This window comes from Crocodylus porosus, unplaced genomic scaffold, assembly GCF_001723895.1.
Source record: "Crocodylus porosus isolate Cpor-Errol unplaced genomic scaffold, CroPor_comp1, whole genome shotgun sequence".
NCBI classification, from domain to species: Eukaryota; Metazoa; Chordata; order Crocodylia; family Crocodylidae; genus Crocodylus; species Crocodylus porosus.
Window position 1 is genome coordinate 20,705,288 of NW_017728943.1, and position 13,260 is coordinate 20,718,547.

General features: G+C 38.6%; 2 protein-coding genes across 6 annotated transcripts in view; one reads left to right on the forward strand and one right to left on the reverse strand.

Annotated features, from left to right (window-relative positions):
- The window catches only part of CMSS1 (cms1 ribosomal small subunit homolog (yeast)), a 378,236-nt gene that overhangs the window by 310,547 nt on the left and 54,429 nt on the right, over nucleotides 1–13,260 (reverse strand). The window lies entirely within an intron of this gene.
- The window catches only part of FILIP1L (filamin A interacting protein 1 like), a 317,446-nt gene that overhangs the window by 255,828 nt on the left and 48,358 nt on the right, over nucleotides 1–13,260 (forward strand). Inside the window, exon 1 of one of the 5 annotated variants that reach the window (XM_019548858.1) lies at nucleotides 4,536–4,675. The exons of the other annotated variants lie outside the window; for them this stretch is intronic. The gene's annotated coding sequence lies outside the window, so the exon portion shown is untranslated. Of the gene's footprint in view, nucleotides 1–4,535; nucleotides 4,676–13,260 lie in introns of those variants that run through there. 5 annotated transcript variants of the gene reach the window in all.

Consider the following 13,260-nt stretch of genomic DNA (forward strand, 5'->3'; position numbering starts at 1 on the left):
ATGCGCAAGGGCAACCAGCATGGTTTCATTAGGGGCAGGTCACGTCACGTCAGACCAACCTGATTGCCTTTTATGATCAGGTCACAAAAACAATGGATGCGGGTGTCACTGCGGACATAGTCTTTCTGGACTTCAGCAAGGCCTCTGACACCATCTCCCACCCCATCCTCATTAAAAAACTAGGCGACTGTGGCATTGATGCCTACACAGTCAGATGGATTGTAGATTGGCTGAAGGGTCGTACTCAGAGGGTGGTGGTGGGGGTCTTCACAAATACTTAAAGCAAGATACCCCCATCCCCAAAGGAAAAAAGAAAAAAAAGATTTAAAATGGTTTAAGACTAAAAAACAAAACAAAAACTCTGACAGCTTCTGTTTCTTTAAGTGTCTATTTTTAAAAGAGGAAAACACAACCAAAATACAACTCCAAATAATAGAGTTTGGGTTCAAAATTTAGAGTCCTTGTAAAAATAAAGCCATCTACTTTGGCAAGACCCACATAAAACAAATTAACTGAGGTTCTAATTTAGCCAGACCTTTAAAACATATGAATAAAGTGAGGCATGCACTGAAGTCCCTCCCCTACACAGAAAAATACATAAACCCCACATTTAAGTGCTTTGTTGAACTGAGGCCCAAGTCCTAGTTTCCTTTATTTATTTTAGATGTGAATGGTTAATGAAAGGGGTTATGGGTTTACAGACATTGTGACTGTTGCTACTAGCTGCTGGGGGAAGGATGACAGTAAGTTTAACTATGGGAAGAATTGAGCAAGTTTAATTTAGAACCACCAAACATGACCAAACAGTCATTCCTATCACACCTTCATCTCTGCTTATATGCTATATCCCTTTCCCCCACCTTTCATCTGTCTGTCTTTTTTGCTCCTGTCTTCCAAGTGTCCACACTGCATCTAGACTTATCACACCATGATAATACTGGACCAGCTAAATCACTACTAGGAATCCTGTATTGGCATGTGATGTGCTAGATGACTTAATAGTTTGTCCCCTTCTAATTTCTATGATTCTATAGTTTTCTACCCTAAGCAGAATAACTACAAGAACAGCAACACTGGAGAACTAATATTCTCTATGGAAACAAAACTTGTTTTCAGTCGTGGGGAGGGAGAAAGGTGGAGAGAGATAAAAATGCTTAAATAACAGGCAGTTCCATCTTACCTCATTCTCTTGTCCAGTAGTCAGCCCTTATTGTCCAGTATGTCCTCCTCTTAATGACAGAGAATTTTACTTAGGAGGGCTGTATCTTCTATGTCACCTGGAACTAGCAGTTCCTCTGTAGGAGGGTTTCTTAACTTCTTCAGCTAAAATCTGAACTGACAGCAATATGGGAACTTAGGTATACGGTAAGTTGTTTGGGGCAGGAACGGTCTTTTTGCTCTATTTGATCTGCATGTAGTACCACAGGATCCTGCTTGATGACTAGAACTCCTAGGCAGTACTTGCTATACAAATAGCAACCAAAAGCACTTGGCAGTTTTAAAGCTACAAGATATTAGCATAAAACAAGGGGTGTGAAAAGCAAAACCTTAATAAACTTCATAAGAGCTCAAACTTCAGGATAATCTTGTGAGAATGTGCAGAGTTTTAAAACAAAAATCAGTTATAAAAAAAAAAGATGTTTCCATGTGTCTGCATATACAGCCAAGTAAAATATGCAACTACACTATACTAATGAATTCAAGCATCTGCACTGAAACCAGAAAAACTCAGCTTCAGCTTCAACAGTCGAGTCTGTAGTGGATAGCTTTTGAAAAGGCCTGGCTTGGAATTAAGTCATTCTGAGCTACAAAGCTGAAGCGTCATAGGTAGCCTGACATGCTAGGTGCATCCATTAATTAATTACTACAGAAATATTGGATAGCAGTCCTAGAGCAAAATGGAAGTCGAGAATCATGCTTAAACTAGGGGAACCAAATGCACAGGCATGCGCAAGGTATACGGCCAACAGACAAAGGGTAATCCTGATTCCACTGCAGTTAAAAGGAGTTTGCAACTGGACTTCCACTAGGCTCATATTTCACCCAGCAATTCTGGACTACAGGTATCAGAGGCAGCAAGGGAAAGCTTACGGGCAATTCATTACATTGCCTAAAGCTGCCATTTGCTTTTTAGTTTAATAAATCACCTACTAGGAATTCTAATCACATATTTCCTTGACACAAACTTCTACACAACGTAGTGCTTGGAAGAGTCTTCTACTTCAGCTGTTATTAAACTGTGAAACTGTAGCAGTAACAAGTGGAAGCAGGTAATTACACACTTGGCTGATGCACTGTAGTAAAGCTGCTTTGCAGCGGGACACAGATGTGAACATTTCTAAAGGCAGAGCGGGATTAATTAAGAACACTAGAAGGTCATACTTTGGCCATGCCTGTTGTAAATACAGATTTATAAACAGGGGAATTTATATTTCCCCCCACCTCCCACCCAGGCAGGAGACTGTCACAGGCTTGCAATTAGCACCATCCGGGCTGTGGTCCGTAACAGCCAGGTTTCCTTGTAGCTGCACCAAAACAGAGCCAGACTGGAAAGCACAAGCCTTCTGTTTTGTAGTGTTGTCAGGAAGTTCTCCTTGTTACAGTTTTGCATAAACCATGATAAAATGATTGCTTTAGGCAGAAAGATGGTGCAAACCCAGGTTAACTCAACAAGGAGACAGGATGAAAAAACAGAGGCCCTGCCTAAAAGGAGGAGAAGGACTCAGAAGAAAATAGTAGGGAAGAAAGGGGAGAGACAAGTTTACTTTAGTTTGATGTGGGGGGAGAGGGAGTGTTGTTTGTTGTGTGTTTTTTTTTTTTAAATATAGACTCCTACCTAAATCCCTCTGCAACTTTTATTAGGTACAACGATATTCACTTTCTGTCATTGGATGTTGCACATTGCTGCTTTGTTCTGTTGAACAACTGAACAGTTCCACCATATGATGCAACTACCCTTTCAGTGGAACTTAAATTTTGTAGTAGTGCAAGGTACTTTACAAGTGCATTGTCTCCTGGTCAAACATGTAAGCCATGTGATCTGAACACCACAGTTTCAGTCAACAAACAGGATGCCAATTATGATACTATAGTACTCTAGCCATCAGATTAGTAACTTTGACCAATGCATCAAAACCATGATGAGAATGACTTATGTGTAGACATGTCACATCAGCTAGGTTCCAAAGATGCAGTTTATTTGTATAAATGGGGAGGCCAACGTACCCAAATGATTTATTTTTATACACACATGCAAAAAAGAGAAAAACCTGAATGGATCCCACTGTGACAGCACTGCAACAAGACCCTGAAATTTTCAGGTAACACAGACAGAAACAGCTTTTAAAGGAGAGAAGTGGGGCCACTCCATCTGTATCCTGCTTAAACATTTTCCACAAAAAACACAAATTTGGTTTGTCGAAACAGATGGATATAATATCCCCAAGCACAAGTGCAGTATAATATATTTGCACTCTTAACCACAATTTAATTAAGATGGTCTAATATGTGCAGCTTTTTTGTTAAGCAATTAACACCCATCAATTCATCTGGAGACTAAAATTTCAAGTGATGCAGATAAAGCAGATGCATCCGTAATCCATTTAGCAGAGCAGAACATAACAGTTTAGAAAGCACTTTAATGGTCTAATTCTCTTAACAATGTGGTGGAAGGGATTTATTCTACTAACTCCCATTAACTCTTAATGGTGCTCCTGCACGCAAATCTCCTATACAGTGTGGCTTCCCCTTCCTCCCCCACATTTATTGTCGGGACGAGGGGACATGAGCAGGAGCAAGGACACATGAGATAATGAGTTAAATTCTATGGTTTAATCCTCCTGCTTGCTCTTCTGTCCTTTTCTGAATATTAAAACCAACAGATAATTTTCTTTAAAACCTTCTTATTAAAAATAGTTCCTAATTGCATTAGCTGAAACACAAACATGTCAAAAAGAAAAAGGGGTTTGTAGAGAAAACACTGGAGAAAAAAAAACATTAGATTTCATCTGGCCTTCCCATCATCACTTGAAGAATTGTTTTGTAGTTACATCATCAGGAAATAAAATACTATCCTCTGTGGACCCTGACTCTACAGAAAGAAAAAAAGGGGAGGCTTGAAGTTCATATCATTCTCAGAGGAGATCAGAACAACTTACTTTTTTTATATATTAAAAACCCCCTGATCCAAGTCCTTTCAAGACAGCTTAAGGAAGATACCCATTTTCTACCTTTACACTCTGGGCTGGACACCTAAAAGGAAAACATTAACTAACCACCTAATTACTTTCAATGACTTTATTATCAATAATAAAGAGGAACTGCCGTAACCCGAGCCTTCCACACATTCTTTTTGGCCATGAACTGAGTAGACAAATAAAATATTTCACACAGTCCTGAGCGTCAGCTGGAGCCAGAACATATCAATAAGCTTTCTAAGTTCTGGCTATCACTAAAGTACACTAGTCAGACACCATACGAGTCTGCACAACACCGAGTTCCTTATATGGCAATGCAATGACGTAATGCTCCATAGGCTTAGGGCATGCAAAGAGTCTATCTCTCATTGTTTAGTAGAACTGCTGGAATGCTCACATCTCTGATGCTTAGGAGAACTGAAATCCCAACATCATGGAGCAATAGCTAAACCAGGGAATTCTATAGTCCATGCACAAAGGTAAGAGAGAGGTGGGAGGAAAGCTTCTTTTAGCAACCACTGGACATTTTTGTTAAAGATAGATATTTCTGGGTGATGATATTTTAAGTTATTTCCAAAAGACACAAGGTTTAGAAGATGTGGTAGTCAAAACTAATGTAACTTTTGCAAACAGTTCTTAAATGTCTCTGTTTTAAACAATTTCTACAGATCCAACAGATGAGGCATTTATTTAATGTTAAGAAGGATGGGGAAAAAAACCCTATGGAATTACACACACTTTCCAAATGGGCTGGACAGAATCATGACTGCATTTAAAACTGTGGAAAGAGTCCAAATGTATTGTATTATATTAGGTAAAGCTACTGCCTCTCTCTATACTGTGTTTATATGCATATGCTATATATTAACATTAAGGCATACCAACATGTGTATTTGAGCATTTATTATGCTTTTGAACATCTTTTATTGGAGCTTACACTGGAACATATAAAATATACTCAGGGTGCTGAAACTGTTGCTGTGAGCACTATTTTGCAACTAGATTATGGTAGCTTTGAAACAAAAACTAGCTTAATTATTAATAATGATGATGCTAGTCTTATGCACTAGTTCCTTCTTCTGTGTCCTATGTGCAAATGTCAAACTGAAAGAGGACATAACTGTCATCTATATCTTAAAGACTTAATTACAGGACTTCTAACAAGTGATGGTATTTTAAATGTGAGAGCACTCATTACTCTCTGTAAGACTGGTTCTGTAAGGCGTCTGTCCAGCATCCCAAACTCCCATGCCCTCAGCACCTTTAGGGAGACATTCAGCATGTCGCAAATCTGGATCCTAATATGGTATTATGTTTTTCTGCAGAATGCAGACTTGAAACACGCTGTTCCCCTTAACTAAGGACCCAATCCTGCAAAACACTCATAAGTAATCCTTATTTACAAATAAATGTTCAGTGAAGCCATCTAAATTAATCTGAGCAGACTAAAACACACAGTTTGAAGGATCAGGTCCCAAGTGTACACTATTTTTTGTTTTTCAACAGTCAATAAGTTTAATGTGCAAATTAGTCAGTTTAAGACATATATTGTTATACTAACTTTTCATACATATTAACCTTTACATAGTAATTGGAGGTCTCATGTTTACTTACTTCTTTTTTTAATTGTCCACAAAGTCAGAAGTCTGCATGATATGTTGGCAAAATTAACAGAAGCCTTCCCCACTATTTCATGAAATGGTACACATCTTATAGTTTGATGGTATGTGTGAAAAGAATGAAAACTCATGTATTCACAAGCCTTGCTACACTATTAGCTACACAAGGATTTAATATACTAAGAAATAGATGTGGCTGGAGAACCAAAACAGTGTGTGCTAACATTTTTTTTTTTTGCTTTGAATTGTAATTTGGATCAAATGGACATTTTCTATATGGTTCCAATAACTTAATTATAGATCAAAACTAACTTCAATTGTAAATTAGGTATCCTTATTACTAAGACTGACATTAAAGGCAGTCAAGGTAAATGCTGTTAAAAATGAACAAAGTTCACACCCTTCTTGGTGTTCTCAGCCTATATAGCTATAGGCTGACCAAAAGGCTGCTGTAACGATTTGCAGAATGAAAAAATCGTAGTCACCAAAAGAAACAAGATGATCATAAGTGAGATTCAATAACCCTTTTTACATTACTTCCCTGTATGGACTCCATCCGCACCCAGCACCATTTGACAGAAGAGGGGTAACAGCGTTTCCTATATAGTCTACATCCAACATATTTAACTTACTACCTGATTTAATGAGTTAGTCATCACTGTAATCACTAAACACAGAAAACAGAAATATTCACTACAGTTAAAAAACCAAACAAACAACAAACAAACAAAACAACAAAAAACAGACCAGAGTTGAGTAATAGGTTCTCAGAAGTTGTGTTTTACAAGTCAAGGGGCAACATCTACAGCAATGTGATGAGGAAACAACAGATAATTCAGTTATATGGAAATACTGCATGTGCAATAGAAAAGCTGTTTATTTGATAAAGGCTGTAATTGGAAACGGAAAAATTCCACCCTTAGGCAAGAGACATTTTAGCTCTTTTGGATCTAATAGAGGAGGGAAACAGAAACCATTAATTACTGTTTCAGCAATACCCAAAGTACCATCTGTACTATAAAATGTAGCTAGTTTAATGCAAATCATAACATACACCAAAACCTTAACAGCTGTATTTTTTAGTCTTTTTCAGATTTAAGGGGAAATACTTTTCATTTTACACTCGCAGAGCCATTCCTGTTCTCATTTACACTAGTATAAATCTGCAGTAACTCCCCTGAACTTATATAAAACCAAATGACCAAATTCTTGTTTAATTATGACCCATCTTCAGCACACAACTCTGCACAACAGCACACTACCCTAACACGACTTACATAGCTGGTTTCAATTAATTATCTTTTTTCCCTTACCTGTGTTGACTGTAGATTATATAAATTCTATTTAATTTTAAAATTAATTGTTTTAGTCAAATGTTCCCAGTAGAGTCTTCAAAAGGATTCTCTCTGCAGCTAAGCAAAGATTACATAGAAATCATTACAACATTCTATGTGAAAAGTTAAAACATGAACATGTACAATTGGTGGTAAGACAATTTCTAAGACAAATTGCATGATGCTTCTTTCCATCCCTATCAGCCTCTACATGGAGAAATGTGACAGCATTATTTTTAAATCACTAAAGAACAGAACTTATACTGACTTGACCCAATGAATAAGATTCTAATCCTATTTTATTTTTTCCATCAGTACCTGTAAAATCAAGTCACCAGCTGATGATATTGCTGATTAACAGCACACTTCATGTGATTTTGGTAATGTTGGGGATGATTCTACAATAAAAGCCAGTATACAATACCAGTATACAACTCAGCCCTTAATTTCGATCCCAACTACAATTCCCAGCCTATGCAAATTCTCCAAAGGTGAATGGTTTTTTTTAAATAGTCTTCTGCACCAAGTTTATTTTGATATGGGAAAGTGAATAAACACTAAATGTGTTGGAATGCTTCTGCAAGCAACCTTTTGTCAACTCTTCCGTATGGCAGTAACTGAATACTACTGATTGGTAAAAATGCAATTACATTTTCCTGTTAAAAACTGGTATATGTAGATAACCTAAAAATGTTATAATGGTGACATAATTAAAGCTCTGTAAGACTTGTATGTACAGTTTTAATTCTGACCCATTAATAGGTCACTTCAACGCATAGGCTGTTGACTAACTGATAAGATCTCCAGTACTAACATGAATTATTTTTAATTGTCCATGAGTAGATTCTACCCTGACGCGCTAAGGTTTCATCTATGCTAGTTTGATGTAGTTGCAAGGTTAGTTAGTTCAAGCGCTTGTTTTTTTAGCAAGCTGTTCAAGCATTCATCTCCTTGGTGGGCATGAGGTACTGGTAAAAAAACCTCTAAATTGGGGTCACCAGTGCTGTGTAAAGAAGCCAGTGGAATAGTGTTTCTCAGCACCTCTCAGAACTGAGCCCATAGTCTGAAGTCTACAATGCTTTCCTGCTAATGAAAGGAGAGCCAGTTTAGTTGTGATTTCAGGCCTCCATATTGCTACTGCTCCAATCAATAATAAAAATTACACTGACTAATTGGGTTGGTTCAGGCATTTCAACTCTCTCAAGTGTCCTTAAACTCAGGAGATAAAAGTATTTTTATCAATTCCAACAGCCTCCAGTTTGAAAACAATTCAAAGTTAGAATCTTCCTCTCAGTGCTGTCTCATTAAAACTCTGAAGCAGGAGGGGAAAATAATATGAAGGAGGGAATGGAGGTGGAAAGAAAAAAATGTAACAGAGTAGTAATAGATTCATTGTTAGGAAGGCAGAATTAAGGCACACCGAGCAACACAGTACAACATAATCCTCTTTAAAAAAAAATCTCATTTGAAACTGTTAAAATGTCCAACCTAAGCTTATTAGATGGCAGTCCTGCAAAAATAAACTTAAAAACAAGAGGTTCTGCTCATTCAGGTGCACAATGCAAAGTCTCTTCCACTGCAGCAGATGTCAGCCTCTCTGCACATGCCCCCAGTAAAAATATTCTGGGAACATAGGTAGCTGCTTTCCAGCAGGCCAGGAGGCCTACTGACTTTTTCAAAAAGAGAACGCTAATTATGTAGATCAGCATTTCTCTGGGTCACAACCCAAAAGTGGGTTCAAAATATATGAAAGTAAAAGGGTCACAAACAAACTTTAAAAATGGATTCTCCTTTGAAGGAGAAAAATGTGGGAAACAGTAGGTTTTCCCTTGCAGGCTGACAGAGTTCCAGCCTGTAAAGGGCTACTTGGGCGTCCCCCCATGCCACCCACAGACTCCCCCCTGCCCCACACTGGGGGTTGGGATCTAGGGGTGTAGGGCAGTGAGTCGGGAGTGAGGGGCACTGGGTCAGGGCTGGACAATGTTTATAAATGGATCCTGGTCCAAAAAAGGTTGAGAACCACTGATTTAGATGATGTTCAGGCTCCTTGCAGGTTCATATTTAAAGTTGGGCACTACACATCCCAATGACCCAAATTACAATTGTGGGCACTATGAGTGTTTATACATGTACTCTGGGGGGAGGGGAGGGAAGCATGCTTTAATTAGCGCAGCTCCAAGAGCTTCACTAATTAAAAGTGCAAGAAGCATCACGTATATCAGCGCCTCCTCACTGAAAAATGGCAGCAGGGTGCTTTGAACTAAAGCTTGTTGAATGAGCTTTGGTTTAAAGCATTCCACCACCTTTTCAGTGCAGGGATGCTGATACACGTGATGCTGGAGTCTGCTGGAGCACAGTAATTTCCACACTCCAGCAGACTCCGTTAATCAAGTCTGCTCCGATGCACTGGAATACAGTGCATTGAAGCAGGCTCCCTGCATGTGTATAGGAGCCCTATAAACCTTCCCCTTCAAGCTTCTATGCCCTGCATTACTCAAATCTGCTAGGATAGATGAAATCTGAATGTCTGTTTTCACATACAATACCCAGCACAACAGGGCCTAGTCCAGACAGGAGCTTTTAGGTGCCAATATAATAGCCCCTACCTTTTTAAGGGCAAAAGAAAAAAAATATTTTCAAGCCCTTCTGAACAGCCCTCAACCCCAATTTTATTCTTTTTTGTATGGTCCCTCAAGCCTCGCAAGGAACAGCAACACACATCTGCAATCTCACAAGTCAAACCTGATACTGAATCAGATCAGGTGACAACTTAGCTCTGTGGGGTATGTCTTAACCCAGAGGTGTCAAACATAACGCCTGTGGGCCAGATCCAGCCTGCAGAGCACCATAATCCACCCCTCGTTGCTGACTTGTTGGCTCACATGCTGCACCAGACTGCCCCACATGCAAGGCCCCAAGATGTACCCTGCCTGCAGCACCCACTTGGGCCAGTGTCCTGGACTACGCTGCCTGCGATGCCTGCTTGGGCCAGTGTCCCAGGAAGCCCCAGGCAGGTGCTGCATGCACTGGATCAGGCATCATCCATGGGCTTGATCTATCCTGTGGACTGGCCCCATGCCATTCATCTGGGCCTGCAGGACCAGGTGAGTTTGATGCCTCTGCCTTAAATCTAATGTTCCAAAAAAGTTTCTTTCAAATTGTTCAAATTTATATCCAGTTAAATATTTGACTTCAGAGTCTGCAAAGTAAGATTGCAGCCAGTGTGGGAAAAAGCAAGAAAAAAATAGAAACACAGCTGAAACTAAAGTAGCAGTTTAGTCACTGACATGAGAAAGGTACAAAAGGTAAACTGCATAGAGAAAAGTAGATTGCAGAATTATGTAAATTTTAAGGATCTAAGAGGTTGTGTTTATATAGACAAAACCATTTTTGTAAAGAAATTATTTTTAACCTGACAGTGTCTCCCAACTTGCCTTCACTCTTTATCCATATAACGTACATAAACTGCTATCATTTGATCAAAGTATGCAAAGTTAGAAAATTTTAACAATACTAAGTTTTGCTGGAAATCCTCAGGAACTAGACTTCCATGATGTCATTCACTGCATCAGAGACTCCTAAATGTATCTGATAAAATCTGCAACACAGAGACTTCACAAAGCAAGCCTAATAACCTCCTGAGATTTTGCTTTCAACTTAAAAATATTCCTCCCCCTTCAACTCTTTTTTTCAGGTTCAAGTGGAACAGCTTTGTAATAAAGCCTGTTTGTTAAAATGTGGTCATCCTAAATAAGGGGACAGAACTCCACATACAAAGCAGCTAAGCACTGACATGAATACCTGAAATCTACCATTAAATCCTCTCCCATGTATGCTTATGGCTGAAACTAGGTTCTCTAACTGTAATAATGATTTTACACAGCAGAACAAAATTTTTCTATGCTCAAAGTCTCCCACCTGGAAGAAAAACTTGCAAAATGTTACTATATTCTCTTTAATACAACAAGACAATAAGATAAGTAAAATCCTGAATTCAGCACTGATTAGCATCCTCAATAAGGACATCATTAATATTGGAGGTCTCAAACTTATACCTCTCCTGAAATGGATGTTTCTAAAAATGTCTTTCTGATATATTGAAAAGAATAGTGACCTCTCAAAACAGATCTTACTAGCCTATTTCAGTTACTTCACTTTCTAAGCTTAGCAAGGCAACATAGGTTTCTTGGAAATAGAGGCAGACATTCTTGCGACATAAGAAACAATACACACACTGCACTGACCCTCTGTGGGATAGCAGTAGACTAACACTGACACTGCACTCCTAGAAGAGAGCTGGAAAGAAGACAGAGAGAATAGAATAAGTGGACTCCACTTGAATGCCTGTCCGATAAGTGTCTGATTTGCCAAACTGCGTGACAGTGCCAGGCCAGATTTCTTATTTGTTGCTTATACTGTAACAAACCTTGGCTATATGAAAATTAAGTGCATAAACCATTTAAATGCATAGCATTTTCTTAGCTCCGCAGCCTACTTTGTAACTTACTTTATTCCTTGGAACTGCATAAACATTTAACTGTCCGCCTCCTGACTAACTGCAACCAGAAACAGGGGAGGAAAAGCAGCTGTCAAATGGCTACTATATGAAGCATCAAAAAATGACAGGTAGTAGAGTCAATTTCATGATTGCTATCTCTCCATTTTTTACAAGACTTTTAATTGGCAGCCTCAGAAAGAAGGGGAGCTGGTCAGCTTTGGAACCATTAGTACCACAGCAATGACAACATAAGCAATTTTTGTTACACATATAACACTGACAGTGCATTGCACTTAAGTGCTGTTTACATAATTTTGGATACGCGTATGAGATTTTATGCCAACGTTTTACAAAATAGCTACTTACCTAGGATGCATCAATTTCTTGGTGCTCAAACTGAGAGTTTATTTTCAGCGGCAATGAATATCCACCACTTCCACTTCTTTAAAATGAAACTGCAGTTGTTTAAACATTAGACAGCCACTGCCTGCCCCTCCACCCCCCCAGTATCTCCAGTGGGGCAGTCAAAATGAGTAGCCTCCGAGGAACGTTTTGGCCTCAGTATTCTGTTTTGCTGCTGCTTCAATCCTATCTTAGGTTGGAGCTTTAGGCTGTTGCCATTAGCTTTCTGAATACAGGATTTCTTCCACCATAATAAAGAGATTTTAAAACTTGAAGATTTGAAGGACAGTCTATTTTATAACCTACCAATGACACATTTGACAAACAAGCTAATATGGTTAACAAGCAAACAGCAAAGACATATAATAATACAAATAATATTTTACTCTTATAATTAAGTGTTAAAACTGAATATTTTAGCTAAAATTATTAGCCAAGGAAAATATTTTACATGTAATCATGCTTGAGCTTTTTCATTCAAAAAAAAGGGAAAGCTGAAAACAGGACAATGTAACCTAAACACAATAGATCATTGATCGGCCAAGGCAGGAAGGGCTGGACTCAGAAACCAAAAAATTGTTTTGGTAAGCGATATTAAATAAAAGGTAGTATGGATTATACAGATTACAAGTAAAGCAGCCAATACAGCCCCAAAATACGATGTTTTACCTCTCCGATTAAAACAATGCACACATAAAGACTTCCAGCACTCAAAGAAACTAAGTCACGTATCCATACTTCTTGATAAAAGAAAGAGGTGGGGGAAAGAAATCCCATACAATGAATAGCTTTTGAAACAAGTGGGTTTTTTTGTTTGGTTGGGTTTTTTTAATGGTTACTAACACCTTCACTGAATCCTTACCTAATTATCCCTTTACAGGGGGCAGGTGACTACACATTTGTATAGCCCTTCCCTTCCCCCTTCAACATGTTGTTCTATGACCCATTTTCTGTCTGTTTCTTTGCTTTGGTTTTGTTTCCTTTGGTCTTCGGGCAGCGTGCAGGAGGTGGGAGGGGACAGTACCTACTAGTTATGGAAAAAAAAAAAGTATCTCTTGGCTTTAAAAGGAACATTCAGACCAGTTTTAAAATACACTGGCTGCAGAATAGCTCTAACCAGCAAATCTGCTTTCTGCATGCTAGTCAATTTAGCTTTTCCTCTAAGAAACAGAAAAAAGCACTTGGTGTCCAAATTACTTTTGCCGCTCAAA